At 42.7% G+C, this 12,868-nt stretch overlaps 1 protein-coding gene across 3 annotated transcripts in view; it reads right to left on the bottom strand.

Annotated features, from left to right (window-relative positions):
* The window catches only part of LOC101691381 (membrane-spanning 4-domains subfamily A member 3-like), a 47,846-nt gene that overhangs the window by 21,099 nt on the left and 13,879 nt on the right, over positions 1 to 12,868 (bottom strand). The gene's annotated exons all lie outside the window — the stretch shown is intronic.

Raw genomic sequence — 12,868 nt, 5'->3', positions numbered from 1 at the left:
ATAGGCATCGAAAGAGAACAGAATAGCAAATGAACATCTTGAAAAAGAAGAGCAAAAATTGAAGGACTCCCACTTTCTGATTTCAAAATGTACTACAAAGTAATCAAAACTCGGGCGCCTGGGTGGCTCAGTGGGTTAAAGCCTCTGCCTTCAGCTCAGGTCATGATCCCGGGGTCCTGGGATCGAGCCCCACATCGGGCTCTCTGCTCAGCGGGGAGCCTGCTTCCTCCTCTCTCTGACTGCCTCTCTGCCTACTTGTAATCTCTGTCTGTCAAATAAATAAATAAAATCTTAAAAAAAAAAACCTTTGTGGTACTTGTGTTAAGAATAGACATATTGACTAACGAAATAGAATTCAAAGTTCAGAAACAAACTCACAAGGGTGCTGAGAAAATTTAATGGGGGAGAAATAGTCTTTTCAAAAATGACATTGGGACAACTGGATATTCACATGCAAAAAATGAAAGAAGGCCTTTACATTACATCATCAACAAAAATTAACTCAAAATGGATCAGAGACCTAAATAAAAGAACTAAAACTATAAAATGCCTATATGAAAACAGGCATAAATCTTCATGTCTTTGGTTTCTGCAATGGATTCTTAAACATGACATCAAAAGCAAGAACATAAAAAGAAAAATAGAGAAGTTCAGGCTTCAACAAAATTAAAGCTTCTGTGCTTCAAAGGACTATTCAGAAAGCGAAAATACAATCTATAGAAAGGAAAAACATTTGCAGATCATATATCTGATAAGGGCTTCTATGTAGACTACATAAAGCTCTTATGACTGAATGATAATAAAAGGTTAATAACTAATTTTAATATAGGTAGAAGATTTGAACAGACATTCCTCCAAAGAAGACATATAATTGGCCAATAGAATATGAAAAGATGCATGGTGTGTAGCCTTCAGACCCCCTAGGATGGCTAGTGTCAGAGGTCAGCTAATAGTAAGTGTTGGTGAGGATATGGACAAGTAGGAATCCTCACACACTGTTGGTGGAATATAAAATGGTGGAGTCCCAGGGCACCTGGGTGGCTCAGTGGGTTAGGCCTCTGCCTTTGGCTCAGGTCACGATCCCAGGGTGCTGGGATCGAGCCCCGCATCAGCGGGGAGCCTGCTTCCTCTTCTCTCTCTGCCTGCCTCTCTATTTACTTGTGATCTCTCTGTCCAATAAATAAATAAAATCTTAAAAAAAAAATGGTGGAGTCCCTTTGGAAACATTGTCTGTCATTTCCTCTATTGTTGTGCAGAGTTACCAAACAGCCCTGTAATTCCATTCCTACTTATATAGTACAAAGAATTGAAAGCACATCAAATAAAATGTTGCACACAAGTGTTTATAACAGCACTCTTCATGATGGCTAAAGGTGGAATCAACCAAAATGTTCATCAATGATGAATGGATTAAAAAAATAGAGCATAGCTGTGCCATACAATATTATTTAGCCATGGAAAGGACAAAGTTCTGATATCATACACTACAATATAGGTGAACCTTGCAAACATTAGGCTAAGTGAAAGAAGCCATTCATAAAAATTACTTATTCTATGATTGCCTTTTTAAAATAATTGATTTTTAAATAAAATGTCCAGAACAGGCATATATCTACAGGGACAGAAGATAAACTAGTGGTTTCCTTGGCCTGGGGAAAATGGGGGGTTGTGGTATGGGGAGCAGTCACTAAATGGTGCATGGTTACTTTTTGGGGTATTGAAAATGTTCTAAAGTTGACTGTGGTGATTGTTGCACATATCTGCGAATACACTAAAAAGATTGAATTGTACACTTAAAAAAACCAGAATTGATGAAGGTGGTATATATTTACCCAAGCAGCTACAGACTTTTCCAAGTTAATATGAAAATGAATAGTTATGTTTTTAGAAAATAAAAAATTGTTGAACTCAAATATCTGGACCTGAATGAGGGGGCCACATAAAGCATTTCATTAAAAAAAATAAAAAAATGTTCATCCAGAAGAAATATACCCCACATACTTTTTTTTTTTTTGCTTTAAATCAAAAGAATACACATGAATAAAATATAAGGAACATTGATATTCTTTAGGAAGTAACATTAAAGATAGGAATCTTTTATACCCAAAATATAATTTTCTCCTCTTCTTAGTCTTCAGGATGAAATGCCCTAGAGCTCGGTCCTGTTTCTCTTTTCTTCTTTGCTAGGCTTTCCACTGGAGACCTTAACATGTCTCATCATGTTAAATATTATTTTGTACCTAAGATTCCTGATTCTGTCCTTCCAATTGCTCAAGACAAAAGCTTTGCTTTAGTTCCTGATTCCTATCTTTTTCTCTCACACCCTACACCCATCAGGAACCCCTGTTGGCATCACCTTCCAACACATCCAGTAGCCAAACACCTACCATCCCCTCCACTTGGTCTACTCTGTCCAAACCACTGTCCTCTTTTCCCTGGCTGACTGAAAGAGCCCTGGAACTCTCCTCCCCACTTCTAACCTGGTGCCTCCCGCATGCCATCATCATCAGAGAATTTCAGTCAGAATGATCCTTTCAAGACACACCCTCATCACATCACTCCTTAGAATACCACAGTCTCTTCATGTTCTCCTCAGGGTGAAAGCCTGTCTAAGAGGCCCTATAAGATCAGGGCTCCATATCCTCAGCTCTGCAGCTGAGCCTCACTGGCCTCCACACCAGAACATGCCAGACATGCTTTCACTCTGGCTTTTTTGATGGCTGATCCCTTTGGTGGGAATGCTGTTCCATCTGCTATCTGCATGGCTAAATTTCTCCCTCAGCCTTTGCTTCAATGCCTCCTGCTTAATAAGACTTAACTTGGATAATCTTGCTTATACAGCCCTCAGTGGAACTGTTAAGGGCCAATTTAATGTTAAAACCTGTTTAACTATTAGGGCCTGCTTAGCCAGAGCAACTCCATATTGCCTAGGTAGCCATATTGTTGTTTACATCCATGAACTTCTTTCCATATTGATATGAATACATTAATAGTAGGAGATCTTAACACGCCTCTCTCAGAAATAGACAGATCATTGAAGCAGAAAATCAATAAAGAAACAAGAGCATTGAATGACACATTGGACCAGATGGACCTCATAGATATATACAGAATATTCCACCCTAAAACAACAGAATACTCATTCTTCTCAAGTGCACATGGAACCTTCTCCAGAATAGACCACATACTGGGTCACAAATCAGGACTCAACCGATACCAAAAGACTGAGATTATTCCCTGCATATTCTCAGATCACAATGCTTTGAAACTGGAGCTCAATCACAAGGAAAAGTTCCGAAGGAACTCAAACACCTGGAAGCTAAAGTCCACCTTGCTTAAGAATGCTTGGATCAACCAGGAGATCAAAGAAGAACTGAAACAATTCATGGAAACCAATGAGAATGAAGACACTTTGGTCCAAAACCTATGAGATACAGCAAAGGCGGTCCTAAGGGGGAAATACATAGCCATCCAAGCCTCCCTCAAAAAAATTGAAAAATTCAGAAAACACCAGCTGTCTCTACACCTTAAAGAACTGGAGAATCAACAACAAATCAAACCAACTCCACGCATAAGAAGGGAAATCATCAAGATTAAAGCTGAGGGCGCCTGGGTGGCTCAGTGGTTTAAGCCGCTGCCTTGGGCTCAGGTCATGATCTCAGGGTGCTGGGATCGAGTCCCGAATCGGGCTCTCTGCTCAGCGGGGAGCCTGCTTCCCTCTGTTTCTCTCTGTCTGCCTCTCCATCTACTTGTGATTTCTCTCTGTCAAATAAATAAATAAATAAAATCTTTAAAAAAAAAGATTAAAGCTGAGATCAATATGAGGTAGAAACCAGATATACAGTAGGACATATCAATGAAACTAGAAGCTGTTTTTTTTTTTGAAAGAATCAATAAGATCAATAAACCATTGGCCACACTAATCCAAAAGAAAAGAGAGAAAGCTCAAATTAATAAAATTATGAATGAAAAGGGAGAGATCATAACTAACACCCAGGAAGTAGAAACAATCATCAGAAGTTATTATCAACAGTTGCATGCCAATAAGTTAAGCAACCTAGATGAAATGGATGCATTCCTGGAAAACTATAAACCCCCAAAATTGAACCAAGAAAAAATTGACAACCTGAATAGACCTATCTGTAGTAATGAGATTGAAGCAGTGATCAAAAACCTCCCAAAAAACAAGAGCCCAGGACCTGATGGATTCCCTGGGGAATTCTACCAAACCTTCAAAGAAGAAATAACACCTCTTCTCCTGAAGTTGTTTCAAAAAATTGAAACAGAAGGAAAATTTCCAGACTCTTTTTATGAAGCCAGCATTACCTTGATCCCTAAACCAGGCAAAGACCCTACCAAAAAGGAGAATATCACTGATGAATATGGATGCTAAGATTTTCAACAAGATGCCAGCAAACCGGACCCAACAGCACATTAAAAAGATTATCCACCATGACCAGGTGGGATTCATTCCTGGGCTACAAGGATGGTTCAACATTCGCAAATCAGTCAATGTGATAGAACAAATTAATAAGAGAAGAGAGAAGAACCACATGGTCCTCTCAATTGATGCAGAAAAAGCATTTGACAAAATCCATCTGTTCCTGATTAAAACTCTTCAAAGTATAGGGATAGAGGGAACGTTCCTGAACTTCATAAAATCTACCTATGAAAGACCCACAGCAAATATCATCCTCAATGGGAAAAAGCTTGCAGCCTTCCCATTGAGATTAGGAACACGACAAGGATGCCCACTCTCACCACTCTTGTTCATTCCGGTAATAAACGCCCCCATAGTTCCTGGTATGGTTTCGGGTATCGATTCCAGGAGTAAACACCTTAACAATAGAAGTCACATACCTTGGGTCTGCAGTTATGCCCTATAAAACCAGCCTGTGAGATCGGGAGGGGGTCACTCTCTTTGGAGGTGGCCCTGGCCGGTCAGTCTGACTTCTAATGCTTGGCATAGAGTAAACCTCTACATAACTTTCACTTTGTCTCAGTCTTGTTCCCCCTGGCTGGTCAGTCTAGCTTCTAATGCTTGGCATAGAACAAGGCTTTGCATAACTTTCACTTTGTCTCAGTCTCGTTCATTTGATAATGAACCCCAACATTCTGGGGGCTCATCCACAATTAATGGATGAGAACTGAGTCAGCATCAGAATTTCTGGGAAAAGCCTCCAGAGGTAAGATCTCGAGATTTTATTCTGTGGGATCTGGTCTGTCTGGTTGTGGAGCTCCAGGGTATAGCCCACTGGGGAGAAGCTGGATGCAGCATTGCTCCCCAGGGCTGGAGTGGAAGCAGGGACACCCCATCCCTCCACTGGGAGATTGCCAGGGGGTTCGAGTCCCCTAGGCGGTCAGGGGATCTGCCAGGGGTTTGTATCACCCTAGGCAGTCAGGGGGTTTGAGTCCCCCTAGGCTGTCAGGGGACTGAAAAAAATCCCCACCAGCGGCAGGTTATGTTTTTGAGTTGGGATTATATCTTGCACATCCTTAGACTTGATATCTGGTTGAGGAAGGGCTGCTGGGTCTGGTCTGCGGTTGTCTTTGTCTTGTCTTTTGTTGTCTGTTGTGTTGTTTGTTGTGTTTGAAGAAATGGGGCAAGCAGAGAGTAAAGGACCTATGACACCCCTAAGTCTTGTTCTCCAGCATTTCAAGGATTTTCAAGGTAAAACCACCCAGTTGGGTGACAAGGTTTATCCAGGAAAACTCTCTAAAACTGGGAAGCCTTTCTCTGCCTTCTGGCAGTACTCCCCCTACTGTTTCTGCACCAACTTGGGTGTGGCCTGCATAACCGGCCTCTAGACAGTCCTGGGTGCTTCCTGCACCATGGCTCCTTCCCTCTTCACTGTCAAGGAGCAAGAAGAGCAGCCCCTGGACCTAACACCCCCCACTCCAGATCTTCCCACCGGTGTCTCAGGTAAACATTAAAAGTGGAGTGAGTCCAGGTGAAACATAAATCAGTATTTGAACTAAGTTAAGTTTGTTGGTTTAATTAAGATAGACATGTCTTTAAAGTTACAGCAGTAAATGTGAAACTTCAATCAAAGTTTACTGAAGGTCAAATAAGCTCATGCTATTTGTTAAAATCTGTTAACAAAGAAATAACTGAACTGATGGTTAATTGTCTGTCTCAAAGTTTTAATGGGTAATTGTTAAAGTAACTTTCAAAGTCTTTGGTAACCTGAAACTTTAAGGTTTTGGTTGGATGGCAATGGAATTAAATTATGGACATCTAGGTCTTAACCAAATGGGATAAAATGCTAAAATGCTAAAGCATTTGTTGCTGAAACTAAGTTTGTGCTTTTGGGATCTGTTGGCAAACATGTTTTGTGCTTAACTGATTCATAAATTTGCCTTCTAACTGATTCATAAATTTGCCTTCTAAGAATTCTGTTGTAACTATTCACAATTGGTTAATACTTAACCATCACTGAAACGTTTCTAGGAATAGAAAATTCTGCTAACTGTAACTAAGACTGATGGAAGTAAGGGAAATAACCCTATATGTAAAAAAGTAGGGTATACATAAGAAAAATAAGGAATGGGAATACATTTTGTTAAAGAAAAAGGTAATTTTGTCCTAAATGAGATGGTTGTTTAAAAGAAAATGGCTTGGGACAAAACCTGGATACAAAAGAAAGTTGTAAAAGGTTTATAAAGGGAAATTTTCAGAAAAAAAAATTTTAGGTATGGTCAGGATGGACTACTAAAAGAAAAAGGCCATAAGGCTTTTATTGAAAGTTTTAATGTTGTCTGAAAAAAACAGAGGAAAGGCAGTTGACTGATAGTAAGTTTAAAAGAACTGTACACACAAAAAAGAGGGCCTAAGAGAGTAAATAGTTTTGTCTTAAAGTAAAAATATCTGGTTGCACCAGAATATGAAAGGAGATAATAAACACTAAACTTGAGAGTATATAGTAAGTTGTAGAAGGCTTGGGGAAAGTGACTTATTTACCTTGGTTTATAGGTTTGAAAGGAAACAATGAAATATGTTAAAAATTTGACCATATTAGATCAGTTTTGATGGATTTATTCCCAAGAAGGAAAAAAGACTAATAAATATTTTTCCTCTAAAATGTTTCTGTTCAAATGAGGCATAGTATTTAAGGAGGGAAGAGTAAAGCCCTGTGTCATGGCAAATCGATATTGGTGATCCATTCAAGTAAATGTTAAAATCAGAGGGCAGTAAATCTTGTCTTTGCCAGTCAGTCAGCCCCAGATATAAGGAAGAAGCTTCAGAAAATTGAAGGATTTGAAGGGAAGAATCTGACTGAGTTAGTGGGAATAGCAGAAAAAGTGTTTAACCACAGGGATACACAAGAAGATGAAAAACAGAGTAAAAAAAATGGTTAAAGTTTTGGCATTACATGAGGCGGGAAGGAGACAGGAAAAAAAAAAAAAAAAGGTCCATGAAAAAGAAAAAGGCAGGTAGGAGATGGTCAATGGAAAGAAAAGCCTAAACATAGAGAAAGCCGGTGGGAAGGCTTAGATTCAGATCAGCGTGCTTACTGCAAGGAAAAAGGACACTGGGCCGCAGAGTGCCCTAAGAAGAACACGGCAACGCTGGCCACCAAAGACTAACGGGGCCATGGTTTGGAGCCCTTCCCCAAATCTCGGGTTAAAATTGAGGTGGAAGGAAAATCAATTGATTTTTTGGTGGACATGGGAGCCCAAGTTTCATCATTACTAAAGCCTGTGGGAAAACTCTCTGGAGAGGAAGTCTGGGTCCAAGGGGCAAACAGCACAGAAAGACACAAATGGTCAACAGAAAGGACATTAAATCTGGCCTCGGGAGTAGTCCAACATCGATTCTTGGTCCTTCCTTAATGCCCCGTATAACCCGATGGGAAGAGATTCCCTCCACACACTACGGGCTGGTATTCAGTTCTCGGAAGGACTGGAGACATGACAGTGACTTTGGGACAACCCACTGTGCAGACGCTAGGGCAGCAGTAGATGAACATCTCCTTTATGAGCCAGTCTCAAAACCAGAGGAGATAAGTGAGGGAAGCCTTTTCCAAACCCTACAGGTCGAATTTCCCGAAGTCTGGGCAGAAGGGAGGCCTCTTGGCCTGGCCAAGGGAGGGCCTTCAGTAGTGGTACAGTTAAAAGCAACAGCTACGGCCGTTCGAGTCGGGCAGTACTCCCTCCCCTGGGAAACAAAGGAAGGGAACAGAAAACACATTAACCGCCTCCGAGGAGACGGGATCCTAGTTCCTTGCAAGTCTCCATGGAATACACCTTTACTGCCCGTCAAAAAAGGCTGAAACTGGGGAATAACGACCCATTCAGGACTTGCGGGAAGTTAACAAATGGGTTGAAGATATCCACCCGGCAGTACCCAACCCCTATACCCTACTCTCCCTCCTAGGCCCCAAAAGAACTGTGTAAACTGTCTTAGCTCTCAAGGATGCATTTTTCTGCAAACCTTTGGCAAGGGAATCTCAACTCCTCTTTGATTTTGAGTGGTCTGACGCACAGGAAGGGTTCCAGGGCCAGCTCACCTGGACAAGACTTCCCCAAGGATTCAAAAACTCACCCACCATCTTCAACGAGACCCTACACAAGGACTTGCATGAGTACAGAATCACCAACCCGGGAGTCACTCTGTTACAGTATGTTGATGACTTGCTAATAGCCACTGAGGACTATGAGTCATGCTTGCATGGGTGGGGGGTTGGGGGGGGCAAAAACTCTCTTACAGACTGCAGGAAAAAAGGTATCAGGTGTCAGCAAAGAAAGCACAGCTTTGTCAGAGCCACACTACTTATTTAGGCTTTGATCTCCACGAGGGAGTGTGTTCACTGTCTGAGTCCAGGAAACAGGTGATCACCTGCTACCCCCCACCCCACCACGCCCCAACAAGTGAGGGAGTTTATTGGGACAGTGGGCTACTGCGGACTGTGGATAGATACCGCGGTTCGCGGAGATTGCTCGACCCCTCTACGAACTGATTAGGGGAGGACTCAGTACGGTAGAGTAGATAGTTGAGGCAGAAGGAGCATTTCGAAAATTACAAACAGCCTTACTGAGTGCCCCAGCACTGGCCATCTCAGATGTTACCAAACCCTTCCACTTATATGTAGATGAAAAGGCAGGGGTGGCCAAAGGGGTTTTGACTCAGACTCTGGGGCCTTGGCAAAGGCCAGTAGCCTATCTTAGCAAAAAAAAAAAAAAAAAAACTAGAGCCAGTAGTGGCTGGGTTTCCCCCTTGCCTCCGCATATTTGCTGCCACAGCCCTCCTGGTCAAGGATGCAAGTAAATTAACTTTGGGTCAAAATCTCATCTTGACCACTACTCATGCTATCGAAGGCCTCCTCCGGACCCCACCAGACCGGTGGATGACAAACGCCCGAGTGACAGGGTATCAAGCCCTCCTCCTCAACAAAACGAAAGTGATTTTCAGGCCCCTGGCGGTGCTAAATCCAGCCACGTTGCTGCCAGAAAAGCTAGCTGACCACCCACACGACTATGGGGAGGTCCTAACCCAGATCACAGGAATAAGGCCTGACCTTAGAGACACTCCCCTCCGGAATGTGGAGATGACTCTCTTCACAGATGGGAGTAGCTACATGGCCAATGGGAAGAGGTATGCGGGGGCTGCAGTGGTTTCTCCTGAACAGGAGCTCTGGAAGGTGGCCCTGCCACATGGAACCTCAGCGCAAAAAGTAGAGCTGACTGCACTCACCAAGGCCCTGCAGATGGCCAAGGGCAAGACCGCCAATATCTATAAGGACAGCAGGTATGCCTTTGCTACTCTCCATATACATGAGGCTATTTATAAAGAAAGAGGCCTATTAACAGCAGAAGGGAAAGAAATTAAAAACAGAAAAGAAATATTGGCTCTCCTTCAGGCTATTTGGGACCCAAAAGAGGTGGCCGGTTATGCATTGCCCACAGCACCAAAAGGGGACTAATCTGGTTTCAAAAGGAAACCAATTAGCAGATGGAACAGCAAAGAAAGCAGCTTAGGGAAACGGCTCAAGAACTGGTAATACTCCCGGCTCCAGCCCTACCAGAAAAACCAGATTATTCAGAGGAAGATTTAAAATATTTACAAAAATGGACTAAATTAGACTATGAAGGGGATTGGGCTAAGACTAGGGCAGAAAAGTTAATTCTTCCTCGAAGACTAGGAAAAAAAAATTAGTAAGCCAAATACATCAGGGCACTCATTTAGGGACTCGCAAGCTTAAGGAGCTCGCGGGTCAGCAGTCCCAGGTTTCTAAATTAGGGCGTATGGCTCAGGATGTGGTTGATGGATGTGCTTGCTCAATGTCAGGTGGTAAATGCGGGAGGAACTCGGATGGGAAGAGGGAAAAGAGCAAGAGGAAGGGAACCAGGAATTCACGGGGAAGTAGATTTGACAGAGATGAAACAGGAAAAGTATGGACACAAGTATATGTTAGTTTTTGTGGATATCTTTTCAGGCTGGGTAGAGACTTTTCCCACCAAACATGAAATGGCAGGAATGGTAGCCAAAAAGCTACTAGGGGAAATAATCCCTAGGTTTGGGTTGCCTCTGGCGATTGGGTCATACAAGGGCCCTGCATTTGTGAGTTCAGTCTCACACACATTGGCCAAGGCCATGGGCACTAATTGGAAACTACACTGTGCCTACTGGCCCCAGAGTTCCGGACAAGTAGAGAGAATGAACCAGACTCTGAAAGAGACCTTGACAAAGTAAATTCTGGAGACTGGTGGTCTCACCCCTTCGCCCTCCTTTGGGCGCGATGTACACCCTACTTAAACAAGGTTACCCCATTTAAAATAATGTTCAGGAGACCCCCCCTCTACTCTGCCCTTGGCTACAAGAGGTTTCCCTAGCGGAAATGACCGATCAATCTGTACTCAGTCACTGCAGGCGCTACAGTCTGTCTTAAAAAGAGCCCACGCAGGGATCCAAGCTGCCTACACTGAGACGGAGACAGAGGTAGAACTGCATCCTTACCAACCCGGAGACTTGGTTTGGATACGCCGTCACTGAGTGGACAACTTGGAGCCCCGCTGGAAGGGATCATTCATGGTCATCCTGACTACCCCCATGGGAGTAAAAGTAGAAGGCATCAGGGCTTGGATTCACACGTGTCACGTCAAATGAGCTGAAAACAAGGACACCCCCCAGAAATGGGAGCCACTGCTGGTAGACCCCACTAACTGTGGACTAAAACTAAGACTCAAAAGGGTTTCCCAACCTGGTCACTTTTAACCCTGTTCCTACTCAGCAGCAGCCAGGAGACACCTCATCAGACTAAAACAGCTCAATAGGAAATCAGAAAAACAGCAGATGAAACAACACTCAAGGTTAACGACACCTCAGGTCAGCCTGTTTTCATCCTCAAGAACTGTCTGAAGAGTCAAAAAATTGACTAATCTCCAAAGAAAAGGGGGGAATATTAGGGTCAATTTAATGTTAAAACCTGTTTAACTATTAGGGCCTGCTTAGCCAGAGCAACTCCATATTGCCTAGGTAGCCATATTGTTGTTTACATCCACGGACTTCATTCCGGGAATAAATGCCCCTGTAGTTCCTGGTATGGTTCTGGGTATTGATTCCGGGAGTAAACGCATTAACAATAGAAGTCACGTACCTTGGGTCTGCGGTTATGCCCTATAAAACCAGCCTGTGAGATGGGGAGGGGGTCGCTCTCTTTGGAGGCGGCCCTGGTCGGTCAGTGTCACTTCTGATGCTTGGCATAGAATAAACCTCTACATAACTTTCGCTTTGTCCCAGTCTCGTTCATTTGATAACGGACCCCAACAGAACCGCTTTCATCTTTTCTTTTTTTCCCATGCTAGCTTCCACCTTGTGAACCACACCGTGTTCTTTCCTTATTTGTCATGTTTATTGTCTTTAGTCCCCTGTTAGGTTATCAGCTCCTTGAGGGTAATCAATCTTTGTCTGTGTGTTCACCAATACACCCTACACACCCAGAACATGCCTGAAACTCAGAAAATACTTTTGATTGAATTATTGGAATTTGAGCACCCTGTATCAGGTGTGTTAGGTGCTTTTTGTCGCCTAAGTAGACAGAATGTGGTGTTGCCACTAGAACAGTTTTTCCAAAGCCTTTTTTCCATGACTTGATAAATAACGATTTGATTTCTCCTTGTGAAGTTGAGACACGTTAGCTTGGGAAATTCCTGGACAAGTATCCCTGGGGTAGATGAGTCTGTGTTCCTGTGAGGAGTGATGTCAAGTGCTCTATGTGAGACAGGAAGAGGAGTTCATTTTTGCTTTTTCGAGGTGGAGTGAGGTGAGGGGCAGGGAGGGCAGAAAGCAGAGCAAGGCTAGAGGTTGGGTAAAGAGTCACAGCAGGAGTCAGATCATGGCTAGAACTTAGAAAATAAAGTCATAATCTTACCCCACCAACCCTCAAGTAAAAAGGAAACAAATGAACAAACACCCAAAAAGCTTTCTGTGAGTTTTTGTGAAAACCAAGGAAGAGGCCAATTTTGTCTACACATGCTTTTTTTTTTTTTGGTTTTGGTTTTGGTTTTTGATTTTTGGTCTGTTTTGTTGTTGTTTGTTTTGATATTGTGGAGCAAAATTGGGTCAGTATGCACAAATACAGAAACCGAGGCAGGACAGTTCCTTCCAGGGATTTGCAAAATCCTAACTAAGGGCACTTCACGGGCTTTGAGGTCAACCTGTACTTACATCCCTGCGGGAAAAGTAATGCCAGGTTACATCTGGGTCACATGTACACCCTGGAAATACATTGAAAATCTTAGAAAAAGCATAGGATAAAAACTGATGTTAACAGTGGTAGACATTAAAAAAAAATATATATAAAAACTTAGTTATAGCCACCAAGCTACTTTGGGAGGTGGTGGGAAGGTAGGCCGACATTTCCCTGAA

This window comes from Mustela putorius, unplaced genomic scaffold, assembly GCF_011764305.1.
Source record: "Mustela putorius furo isolate JIRA1106 unplaced genomic scaffold, ASM1176430v1.1 tig00000127_pilon_pilon_pilon, whole genome shotgun sequence".
Lineage (NCBI taxonomy): Eukaryota > Metazoa > Chordata > Mammalia > Carnivora > Mustelidae > Mustela > Mustela putorius.
The sequence above is the reverse complement of the archived record's forward strand: the minus strand, read 5'-3'. Positions and strand labels throughout refer to the sequence as shown.